This window comes from Oncorhynchus masou, chromosome 5 (assembly GCF_036934945.1).
Source record: "Oncorhynchus masou masou isolate Uvic2021 chromosome 5, UVic_Omas_1.1, whole genome shotgun sequence".
In the NCBI taxonomy this organism is placed as follows: Eukaryota; Metazoa; Chordata; class Actinopteri; order Salmoniformes; family Salmonidae; genus Oncorhynchus; species Oncorhynchus masou.
Genome location: NC_088216.1, coordinates 6,138,742 through 6,151,501, shown reverse-complemented (window position 1 = coordinate 6,151,501; position 12,760 = coordinate 6,138,742). Strand labels below are relative to the sequence as shown.

Sequence of the window (12,760 nt, the reverse complement as noted above, 5' to 3'; positions counted from 1 at the left end):
CAGCATAATCCGCGTAGCACCCGGTAGCGCAAGCTTCGCTCTCGACGCGAATGAGATGAGTTCGGAAAAACTGAAAGTATTCATTTTAGAAACAATTTTCACATACAAACTTTGTCATTATATGTCCTAACTCAGAATCAAATAGTCTTCGCAAAGATAATATGGTCACTGTGTATCAGTAGCCTGATTTCAGATGTGGCCATATAAACTGGTTTATTAGGGAAATCGTTATTCTAGCAAAACATGTAAACGTTTTAAAACTAACTATTATATTAATCTGACTATCCATAATATTATTGTGTGCAGGTAACCACTTTGTAGTCTACGTAGTCTCTAATATGGTGTAATTGCAGAACCTCAATTCGGGTTGTTTCTTCATGTGATCGTTTCTTGACATCAGGAAACGCCCATTGGTGCTTATCTTTGGTCAATTCCGATGATAATGAGACTGACCGTTTCTCGACACAAATCATTTGTTTATATAGCAGGTTAGGATAACTAATGTAGCAGGTTAGGCTTCACCACAGTGAGTAGGTTCGATTAATCTCGCCCGTTTTGCACCAGCTGAGAGTGTATCGCATTCGATTTGGAACCTGGCTGCCTCCCTGGCCGATGGCGAAGTCGGGTGAAAACAGATGACTTAATTAAACCCGTGGATTGATGAGTACTATTGTGTGTGTTCCAATGCAAAAGTGATTGCTTTTTGATAAGTGATTTATCTTTATTTTATTTGGTACATTGGGAATTTAACAGCAAACGGTATTTAGTGCACTACGTCACCACGCAGTCTTTTCTGCGACAAGTCAACTTGAATGAAACACCTGTCTGTTGGGAAAATGCTGATTTGAGAATATTCGCATGAAAATATGTCAACAATTGGATGGAAACCTGGCTATTGCTACTCGTCAACAGCTGTTGTCCCCAATGCGAAAGAAACGGCCACGGACCTATGACGAGCATCAATGGGTGTAACTTAATTGAGCTATGCTAAATTTTGCAGTCTACACTTGAATCTGTTTTGTATTGTAGACGTGATCTGTGCAATAAACACACGCCGCCTTGACAAGGGGAGCGTTCAGCAGGACACAACGTTCTGGAACATTCAGATCGAAATAATGTTATGTAGAACAAACATGTCGCTATGGCATGTAAAACAATGAATCGCGTCGGGCTCTATTCCTGGCATTTCTACCTGGAGACTGAACGTGGCCCATGCAATGACTGTGCAGCGACATTGATGTTTTTTTTCTTTAATGCATAAAACAATTGCATTACAGTATGGATGTGGTACAGATAGGTGACTATCTGACTTCCATCCAAGGTAGCTTACGGTCGCTTTGGCAGTAACACTTGTGACCCCTACCATGACGTTAAAGCCAAGGGATCTGCTCCGTTTGATACAAGAGAATACAGTCTTAACCCAGGGGTTGTAAAAGAGATACCTTAATAGAAAATGACTCAAGTATAATTTAAAGTCAGCCAGTAAAATATTACTTGAGTAAAAGTCTAAAAGTATTTGGTTTAAAATATACTTAAGTATCAAAAGTAAATGTAATTGCTAAAATATACTTAAGTATCAAAAGTTATAGTATACATCTTTTCAAATTCCTTATAAAGCAAACCAGGCTGCAGCATTTTCTAGTTTCTTTAAACTGACACATAGCCAGGGGCATGCTCAGACATCATTTACCAACCAAGCATGCGCTTAGTGAGTCCGCCAGATCAGAGGCAGTAGGGATGTTCTCTGTTTAGTGAGTCAACCAGATCAGAGGCAGTAGGGATGTTCTCTGTTTAGTGAGTCAACCAGATCAGAGGCAGTAGGGAGGTTCTCTGTTTAGTGAGTCAACCAGATCAGAGGCAGTAGGGATGTTCTCTGTTTAGTGAGTCCGCCAGATCAGAGGCAGTAGGGATGTTCTCTGTTTAGTGAGTCAACCAGATCAGAAGCAGTAGGGATGTTCTCTGTTTTGTGAGTCAACCAGATCAGAGGCAGTAGGGATGTTCTCTGTTTAGTGAGTCCGCCAGATCAGAGGCAGTAGGGATGTTCTCTGTTTAGTGAGTCAACCAGATCAGAAGCAGTAGGGATGTTCTCTGTTTTGTGAGTCAACCAGATCAGAGGCAGTAGGGATGTTCTCTGTTTAGTGAGTCAACCAGATCAGAGGCAGTAGGGATGTTCTCTGTTTAGTGAGTCAACCAGATCGGAGACAGTAGGGATGTTCTCTGTTTAGTGAGTCAACCAGATCGGAGACAGTAGGGATGTTCTCTGTTTAGTGAGTCAACCAGATCAGAGGCAGTAGGGATGTTCTCTGTTTAGTGAGTCAACCAGATCAGAGGCAGTAGGGATGTTCTCTGTTTAGTGAGTCAACCAGATCAGAGGCAGTAGGGATGTTCTCTGTTTAGTGAGTCAACCAGATCGGAGGCAGTAGTGATGTTCTCTGTTTAGTGAGTCAACCAGATCGGAGACAGTAGGGATGTTCTCTGTTTAGTGAGTCAACCAGATCGGAGACAGTAGGGATGTTCTCTGTTTAGTGAGTCAACCAGATCAGAGGCAGTAGGGATGTTCTCTGTTTAGTGAGTCAACCAGATCAGAGGCAGTAGGGATGTTCTCTGTTTAGTGAGTCAACCAGATCGGAGGCAGTAGGGATGTTCTCTGTTTAGTGAGTCAACCAGATCAGAGGCAGTAGGGATGTTCTCTGTTTAGTGAGTCAACCAGATCAGAGGCAGTAGGGATGTTCTCTGTTTAGTGAGTCAACCAGATCAGAGGCAGTAGGGATGTTCTCTGTTTAGTGAGTCCACCAGATCAGAGGCAGTAGGGATGTTCTCTGTTTAGTGAGTCAACCAGATCAGAGGCAGTAGGGATGTTCTCTGTTTAGTGAGTCCACCAGATCAGAGGCAGTAGGGATGTTCTCTGTTTAGTGAGTCAACCAGATCAGAGGCAGTAGGGATGTTCTCTGTTTAGTGAGTCCACCAGATCAGAAGCAGTAGGGATGTTCTCTGTTTAGTGAGTCCACCAGATCAGAGGCAGTAGGGATGTTCTCTTGATAAGTCTGTGAATTGGACCATTTTCCTGTCCTGCTAAGCATTCAAAGTGTAATGACTACTTTTGGGTGTCAGGGAAAATGTATGGAGTAAAAAGTACAATATTTTCTTCAGGACTGTAATACAGGAATTTGGAGATCGGAGAACTGAGGCCACAGTCGCACATAGCAGTGGTGTCATGTGACAACAGTTGAGCCTGTGAAAGAGTGAGTTCAAAGTTGCTGTTTTAATCGTTTAAATTTGAACAACACAATGCAAACTTAAAACATGTTTGATATACACACTTAATGTAATGATACACATTGCACAGTGATACACACAGTGCAGTAGTGCAAGACAGCAAAGCAGGAGACAGTCTGTAGAAACCGTCCTCCGAAGTTTGTTTATTCCTGAAGTCAAACTCTTCAGGCTTCTCTGACATGAAGGTAAATGCCAACAGCACTGAAAGGGAGTTAGCGGCGTGTCTGAAGACGATACCTGGTTGTCATTCTGCAGTATGGTGTGGTCCTTCAGCTCAAGCAGACAGTGGATCAGGTTGATGCATCTCTCTGACATGAAGGTAAATGCCAACAGCACTGAAAGGGAGTTAGCGGCGTGCCTGAAGACGATACCTGGCTGTCATTCTGCAGTATGGTGTGGTCCTTCAGCTCAAGCAGACAGTGGATCAGGTTGATGCATCTCGCTGGGGAGAGGGACCTTCTTTTCAATATCTTGATGCATCCAATTCACTTTTTGATGCATTCTGAACTGCTGGGTGTCTCTCCCAGAAGTCCTTGAAGGAGGTCTCGGCTGGAGTCGTGAGAGATCCCAAAAAGGAAACGTGTGAAAAGGTCCAGGTGTCCATTTTTACTATCTAATGCACTGTCCAGAGCACCTTTTGAGAAAATATAAACAATCAATGGAAGTGCTTCCATCCTTCTTTTTGATTAAGGCTTTCACTGAGTCAAACCTGCGGTTTTCACATTCATGATATGCGTACAGAGCAGCAAAGAACTCCTGATCACTCAGGTGTATGAAACAGTACAGTGTCTTGGGATACAGTCCATGCTCTGACTGTACAACTTCAGCACATAGACCAGGGCATTTAGCAGCATCCATGGCACTAATACCACAGTCCTTCAAGTGCTGCTCTGTGTATTGCACTCTGTGAATTAACAGGTTCTGATACGCTAGCTGTCCCAATGTGCAAATCACGTCTTTGTTTTGCTTCAAGGTATTTTCTTTGTCATCTTCATGAGTTGAATCGTACTTCTTAAAACTCACAATTGTTTGGTTCACTACGTAATGGATGTACAATTCAGTAAGGGTTGTAGGTAAAGATCTAGACTTCGGGCCGACTTTACCCAAGATATCCTGAAAAACAGTTGCTGCTATCCAGCAGAACAGCGGGTACATGGCACATGATGCAGAGGCTCCGGGTTGATTTAAGGTCTGAGATGATACGGCTGGCCATCAACGGATCACTGATTTTCCTTGCGAAGTACACATCCTTTTTGTGAATCACCGAACCCTCTGATCTCGGTCACTGGATCACGACTCTCTGGAGGGATCCGATCGGCAGCTACTGGACGAGAGGTTATCCAGAGGAGAGCGTTAGGGAGAAGACAGCCAGTGATGAGGTTTGTAAGTACACCATCCAGGGTAGCAGACGAACACATCAGAAATAGGAATGTTTTTTTGAAACTCCAGTGGCAGTTGGATCTCATCCAGGCCATCAATAATGAACACAATCTTATGGTCATCACACATCTTTATGTCTATGTCCTTAAGTTCAGGGTATAACACCTGAAGAAGTCCATGCAGGCTGCATTGCCGATGTTTAATCAAATGTAGATCCCGTAAAGAAAGGATAATTAAAAAGGTCTAGATGTTGATTCTCTATCCCATCTGCCCAGTCCAAGATGAATGTCTGGACTGCCACAGTTTTCCCAACGCCAGCTACTCCCTTTGTCACCACACATCTGATGGGTTCTCCTCCTTCGTTGTGCTTGAAGATATCTTGACGTTTTATGCCGGAGGCCTCCGAGGGGTCTTGGAGATGTGCGGTTTCAGCCACACCTCATGTTCTTTATTGACGGTGGCAGAATCACCAGTGACCATATAAGTCTCTGTGTAGACCTTGTTAAGCGCTGATTTACTTTTTGCCAAACCCTCTAGTATGCTCCTGCACTTCTTCTTAAGGGCTAATTTGATCTCGCCTTTGAGTCGAATGGTGTCTGCAAAGAAAAAAATAAATATATACTGTATATTACTTTGAGTGAAATTAATGGATTGTCTTTTTTTCTTAATCTGAGGTACGAACTGAATTTGACTTACTTTCTTTCTTCTTGCTCTGGTCATTCATTGGCACCAGTCTTGGTTGTGTCATCTACAGGAAGTCAAGACAGAGCAGTAGATACATTTCCATAACATGTAGAACAATCTTATGAAGATTGTGTATGATAAATGATAAAACCTATCCATTACCTGGTCAACCATCTCCGGTCCAGGGTCCACGCCTGTCAGCCTGTTAAGGCCTAGAGAGGGGGAACATTTTAAAAAAACACCATCAAATGAAAACCGTAATCAAACCACCATCTGTCCAGAGATGAGCTTCTCACCATAATACATGTTCAGGTCCCTTTGAACTGAATTCCCAACAGCCACTTTACAATAGTGCATCTAAATCATTTAAGGGGGGGGGGGGTGAGAAGGATTACTTTATCCTATCCTAGGTAAGGAATACCTAGGATAGGATAAAGTAATCCTTCTCACCCCCCTAAATTCTTTACAATATTAAGTTAAAGTAATTCTCTACCCTTGATAGTTATCTGGTCGTGCTGGGTTGTAGATCGGGAAGGAGATCAGGGGAGTAGTGGAGGAAGGAGCTCCTCCGTCATATGACATGCTGGGGGGTTCCCAAGGCTCACTCCAGACTCTGGGCCCCTGGGGGTTCTATGTTCTTTTTTCTATGTTTTGTATTTCTTTGTTTTGGCCGGGTACGGTTCTCAATCAGGGACAGCTGCCTATCGTTGTCTCTGATTGGGAACCATACTTAGGTAGCTTTTCCCCACAGGGTTTTTGTGGGTAGTTAATTTCTGTTTAGTGTTTTCACCTTAAAGCACTGTTCAATTGTTTATTTTTGTTATGGTGTTCAGTTTTAATAAAACAAGCATGAACACTTACCACGCTGCGCTTTGGTCCGATGATTCCTCTTCTTCAGACGACGAATACCGTTACAGTTGTGTTACAGCTTGAATTTAAAACGGATAAAATGTAGATTTTGTGTCATTGGCCTAAACACAATACCTCAAAATGTCAAAGTGGAATTAAACGTTTTTTTTCTTTAAATTGTACAAATTAATTGTTTTGAGTCAATAAGTAATCAACCCCCTTGTTATGGCAAGCCTAAAAAAGTTTAACAAATCAGATTATAAATTGCAATCTTATAAATTGATTATAAATTGACTCACACTGTGTGAAATAATGTTTAACATGATTTTTGAATGACCACCTCACCTCTGTACCCCACACATACAAGTCTCTGTAAGTTCCCTCAGTCAAGCAGTGAATTTACAACACAGATTCAACCATAAAGCCCAGGGAGGAAGACGGGCACCGATTGGTAGATGGGTTAAACAAAACAAAAAGCAGACATTAAATGTCCATTTGACATGGTGACGTTATAAACTACACTTTGGAAGGTGTAACAATACATCCAGTCACTACTAAGATACAGGCGTCCTTCTTAACTCAGTTGCCGGAGAGTAAGGAAACCGCTCAGGGATTTCACCATGAGGCCAATGGTGACTTTAAAACAGTTACAGAGTTGAATGGCTGTGATAGGAGAAAAGAGAGGATGGCAACACTAAAGCTACTCCCCAATACTAATCTACACGGAGTATACCAAACATTAGGAACCCGCCCCCACCCTCCCCTTTTTCCCTCGAAACAGCATGGACTCTAAAAGGTGTTGAAAGCGTGATCCTGGCCCATGTTGACTCTAATGCTTCCCAGAGTTGTGTCAAGTTGCCTGGCTGTCCTTTGGGCCATTCTTGAGACACACAGGAAACTGTTGTAACGTTGCAGTTCTTGACACAACGGTGCGCCCGGCACCTACCACCATACCCACTACCATACCCCCTACCATACCCACTACCATACCCCCTACAATACCCACTACCATACCTACCACCATACCCCCTACCATACCCACTACCATTCCCCCTACCATACCCACTACCATTCCCCCTACCATACCCACTACCATACCCACTACCATACCCCCTACCATACCCACTACCATACCCACTACCATACCTACTACCATACCCTCTACCATACCCCCTACCATACCCACTACCATACCCCCTACCATACCCCCTACCATACCCACTACCATACCCACTACCATACCCTCTACCATACCCCCTACCATACCCCCTACCATACCCACTACCATACCCTCTACCATACCCCCTACCATACCCACTACCATACCCACTACCATACCCACTACCATACCCCCTACCATACACACCACCATACACACCACCATACCCACTACCATACACACCACCAGTCCCCCTACCATACCCACTACCATACCCCCTACCATACACACCACCATACCCCCTACCATACCCACAACCATACCCCCTACCATACCTACTACGATACCCACTACCATACCCACTACCATACCCACTACCATACCCCCTACCATACCCCCTACCATACCCACTACCGTACCCCATAACCACTACCATACCCTCTACCATACCCACTACCATACCCCCTACCATACCCACTACCATACCCCCTACCATAACCACTACCATACCCCCTACCATACCCCCTACCATACCCACTACCATACCCACTACCATACTCCCTACCATACCCACTACCATACCCCCTACCATAACCACTACCATACCCCCTACCATACCCCCTACCATACCCCCTACCATACCCCTTACCATACCCACTACCATACCCACTACCATACCCCCTACCATACCTACTACCATACCCACTACCATACACACTACCATACACACTACCATTCCCTCTACCATACCCACTACCATTCCCTCTACCATACCCACTACCATTCCCTCTACCATACCCACTACCATTCCCTCTACCATACCCACTACCATACCCACTACCATACACACCACCATACCCCCTACCATACCCACTACCATACCCCCTACCATACACACCACCATACCCTCTACCATACCTACTACCATACCCACTACCATACCCACTACCATTCTCTCTACCATACCCACTACCATACCCCCTACCATACCCACTACCGTACCCCATAACCACTACCATACCCTCTACCATACCCACTACCATACCCACTACCATACCCACTACCATACCCCCTACCATACCCCCTACCATCCCCACTACCATTCCCTCTACCATACCCACTACCATACCCACTACCATACCCCCTACCATAACCACTACCATACCCCCTACCATACCCCCTACCATACCCACTACCATACTCCCTACCATACCCACTACCATACCCCCTACCATAACCACTACCATACCCCCTACCATACCCCCTACCATACCCCCTACCATACCCACTACCATACCCCCTACCATACCCCCTACCATACCTACTACCATACCCACTACCATACCCACTACCATACCCCTACCATACCCCCTACCATACCCACTACCATACCCACTACCATACACACTACCATTCCCTCTACCATACCCACTACCATTCCCTCTACCATTCCCTCTACCATACCCACTACCATTCCCTCTACCATACCTACTACCATACCCACTACCATACCTACTACCATACCCACTACCATACCTACTACCATACCCACTACCATACCCACTACCATTCCCACTACCATACCTACTACCATACCCACTACCATTCCCTCTACCATACCCCCAACAATACCCACTACCATACCCACTACCATACCCACTACCATACCCACTACATACCCACTACCATACCCCCAAACATACCCACTACCATACCCTCTACCATACCCCCTACCATACCCACTACCATACCCACTACCATACTCCCTACCATACCCACTACCATACCCCCTACCATAACCACTACCATACCCCCTACCATACCCCCTACCATACCCCTACCATACCCACTACCATACCCCCTACCATACCCCCTACCATACCTACTACCATACCCACTACCATACCCACTACCATACCCCTACCATACCCCCTACCATACCCACTACCATTCCCTCTACCATACACACTACCATACCCACTACCATACACACTACCATACCCACTACCATACACACTACCATTCCCTCTACCATACCCACTACCATTCCCTCTACCATTCCCTCTACCATACCCACTACCATTCCCTCTACCATACCCACTACCATACCTACTACCATACCCACTACCATACCTACTACCATACCCACTACCATACCCACTACCATTCCCACTACCATACCTACTACCATACCCACTACCATTCCCTCTACCATACCCCCAACAATACCCACTACCATACCCACTACCATTCCCTCTACCATACCCCCAACAATACCCACTACCATACCCACTACCATACCCACTACCATACCCACTACCATACCCCCAAACATACCCACTACCATACCCACTACCATACCCTCTACCATACCCACTACCATACCCACTACCATACCCCTACCATACCCTGTTCTTGCCCATTCACCCTCTGAATAGAACAAATACACCGTCCATATCTCAATTGTCTCAAGGCTTAAAAATCCTGCTTTAGCCCCCTAGAGTCGATTGACGTGCTTCAGTCTAAGTAACATAATAAAACATCCCCATCAATATTTGTCAGTTTAAGAGACGTTTTCTTTTGCATTGGATGCGTCTCAATCCACCACATCCTCCAGTGTTGCACTTCCTCATCCGTGTTGAAAGGTGGCAGAGCCGGAGTGGTGTTTGTCAGACCATGAGACATCCCAGAGAATCGGTCTTCTCATGGAAACGTCTGTAGCGTCCGAACCGTTTGACCGACCACTCTATTGAAAGGGGAGACTCTCACGATAACGATGGTGGGCTCCATTTTGCTCTATGACCCCCACATGTGTCATGGGTCTCGTCTAAAGGTCACCGGTAATGGTAAAAATAATGAATGGAGGTATGGAGGTAGTTCTGTACCTATCCAGAATAATGAATGGAAGTATGGAGGTAGTTCTGTACCTATCCAGAATAATGAATGGAAGTATGGAGGTAGTTCTGTACCTATCCAGAATAATGAATGGAAGTATGGAGGTAGTTCTGTACCTATCCAGAATAATGAATGGAAGTATGGAGGTAGTTCTGTACCTATCCAGAATAATGAATGGAAGTATGGAGGTAGTTCTGTACCTATCCAGAATAATGAATGGAGGTAGTTCTGTACCTATCCAGAATAATGAATGGAAGTATGGAGGTAGTTCTGTACCTATCCAGAATAATGAATGGAAGTATGGAGGTAGTTCTGTACCTATCCAGAATAATGAATGGAAGTATGGAGGTAGTTCTGTACCTATCCAGAATAATGAATGGAGGTAGTTCTGTACCTATCCAGAATCATGAATGGAAGTATGGAGGTAGTTCTGTACCTATCCAGAATAATGAATGGAGGTATGGAGGTAGTTCTGTACCTATCCAGAATAATGAATGGAAGTATGGAGGTAGTTCTGTACCTATCCAGAATAATGAATGGAGGTAGTTCTGTACCTATCCAGAATAATGAATGGAAGTATGGAGGTAGTTCTGTACCTATCCAGAATAATGAATGGAAGTATGGAGGTAGTTCTGTACCTATCCAGAATAATGAATGGAAGTATGGAGGTAGTTCTGTACCTATCCAGAATAATGAATGGAAGTATGGAGGTAGTTCTGTACCTATCCAGAATAATGAATGGAGGTATGGAGGTAGTTCTGTACCTATCCAGAATAATGAATGGAGGTAGTTCTGTACCTATCCAGAATAATGAATGGAGGTAGTTCTGTACCCATCCAGAATAATGAATGGAGGTATGGAGGTAGTTCTGTACCTATCCAGAATAATGAATGGAAGTATGGAGGTAGTTCTGTACCTATCCAGAATAATGAATGGAAGTATGGAGGTAGTTCTGTACCTATCCAGAATAATGAATGGAGGTATGGAGGTAGTTCTGTACCTATCCAGAATAATGAATGGAAGTATGGAGGTAGTTCTGTACCTATCCAGAATAATGAATGGAAGTATGGAGGTAGTTCTGTACCTATCCAGAATAATGAATGGAGGTATGGAGGTAGTTCTGTACCTATCCAGAATAATGAATGGAAGTATGGAGGTAGTTCTGTACCTATCCAGAATAATGAATGGAGGTATGGAGGTAGTTCTGTACCTATCCAGAATAATGAATGGAAGTATGGAGGTAGTTCTGTACCTATCCAGAATAATGAATGGAGGTATGGAGGTAGTTCTGTACCTATCCAGAATAATGAATGGAGGTAGTTCTGTACCTATCCAGAATAATGAATGGAGGTAGTTCTGTACCTATCCAGAATAATGAATGGAAGTATGGAGGTAGTTCTGTACCTATCCAGAATAATGAATGGAAGTATGGAGGTAGTTCTGTACCTATCCAGAATAATGAATGGAAGTATGGAGGTAGTTCTGTACCTATCCAGAATAATGAATGGAGGTATGGAGGTAGTTCTGTACCTATCCAGAATAATGAATGGAGGTAGTTCTGTACCTATCCAGAATAATGAATGGAGGTAGTTCTGTACCCATCCAGAATAATGAATGGAAGTATGGAGGTAGTTCTGTACCTATCCAGAATAATGAATGGAGGTATGGAGGTAGTTCTGTACCTATCCAGAATAATGAATGGAGGTATGGAGGTAGTTCTGTACCTATCCAGAATAATGAATGGAAGTATGGAGGTAGTTCTGTACCTATCCAGAATAATGAATGGAAGTATGGAGGTAGTTCTGTACCTATCCAGAATAATGAATGGAGGTAGTTCTGTACCTATCCAGAATAATGAATGGAGGTAGTTCTGTACCTATCCAGAATAATGAATGGAGGTAGTTCTGTACCTATCCAGAATAATGAATGGAAGTAGTTCTGTACCTATCCAGAATAATGAATGGAAGTAGTTCTGTACCTATCCAGAATAATGAATGGAGGTATGGAGGTAGTTCTGTACCTATCCAGAATAATGAATGGAGGTAGTTCTGTACCTATCCAGAATAATGAATGGAGGTATGGAGGTAGTTCTGTACCTATCCAAAATAAGTTTTGACATATGTAGACAATGGTATTGTTCTGGAGATAATGAAAATGAGGTCGAAAATTGGTGGAATTGCCTGTTAATTATTGAATTAATAAAAGAGTATTTGTAAATCTGCTGTTGTTGTGTCGTGATGATGCAGACATCTACCAGTGTTTCTGTGGTAATACTGACACCTACTGGTTCATTATTGTCATGACTGATCCCACAGAGAAAGAACTCAACTATAGCAATAGTACACTACATGCCCAGTACATTATTCAAACATTAATACATTAATACATATATTTATCATTTATATTTTATTAACACTATTAAATTACTGCACATACAAAGCATTTTAGAGCAATAGGATGAAACGATATTATAGCTGCAGTTTAAACAAGAAAACAACAACTAAATGTCCATGTATT

At 43.5% G+C, this 12,760-nt stretch overlaps 1 pseudogene; it reads right to left on the bottom strand.

The window, feature by feature from the left end:
• Positions 1–898: 898 nt before the first annotated feature.
• Positions 899–5,380, bottom strand: LOC135525713 (NLR family CARD domain-containing protein 3-like; annotated as a pseudogene).
• Positions 5,381–12,760: the final 7,380 nt, after the last annotated feature.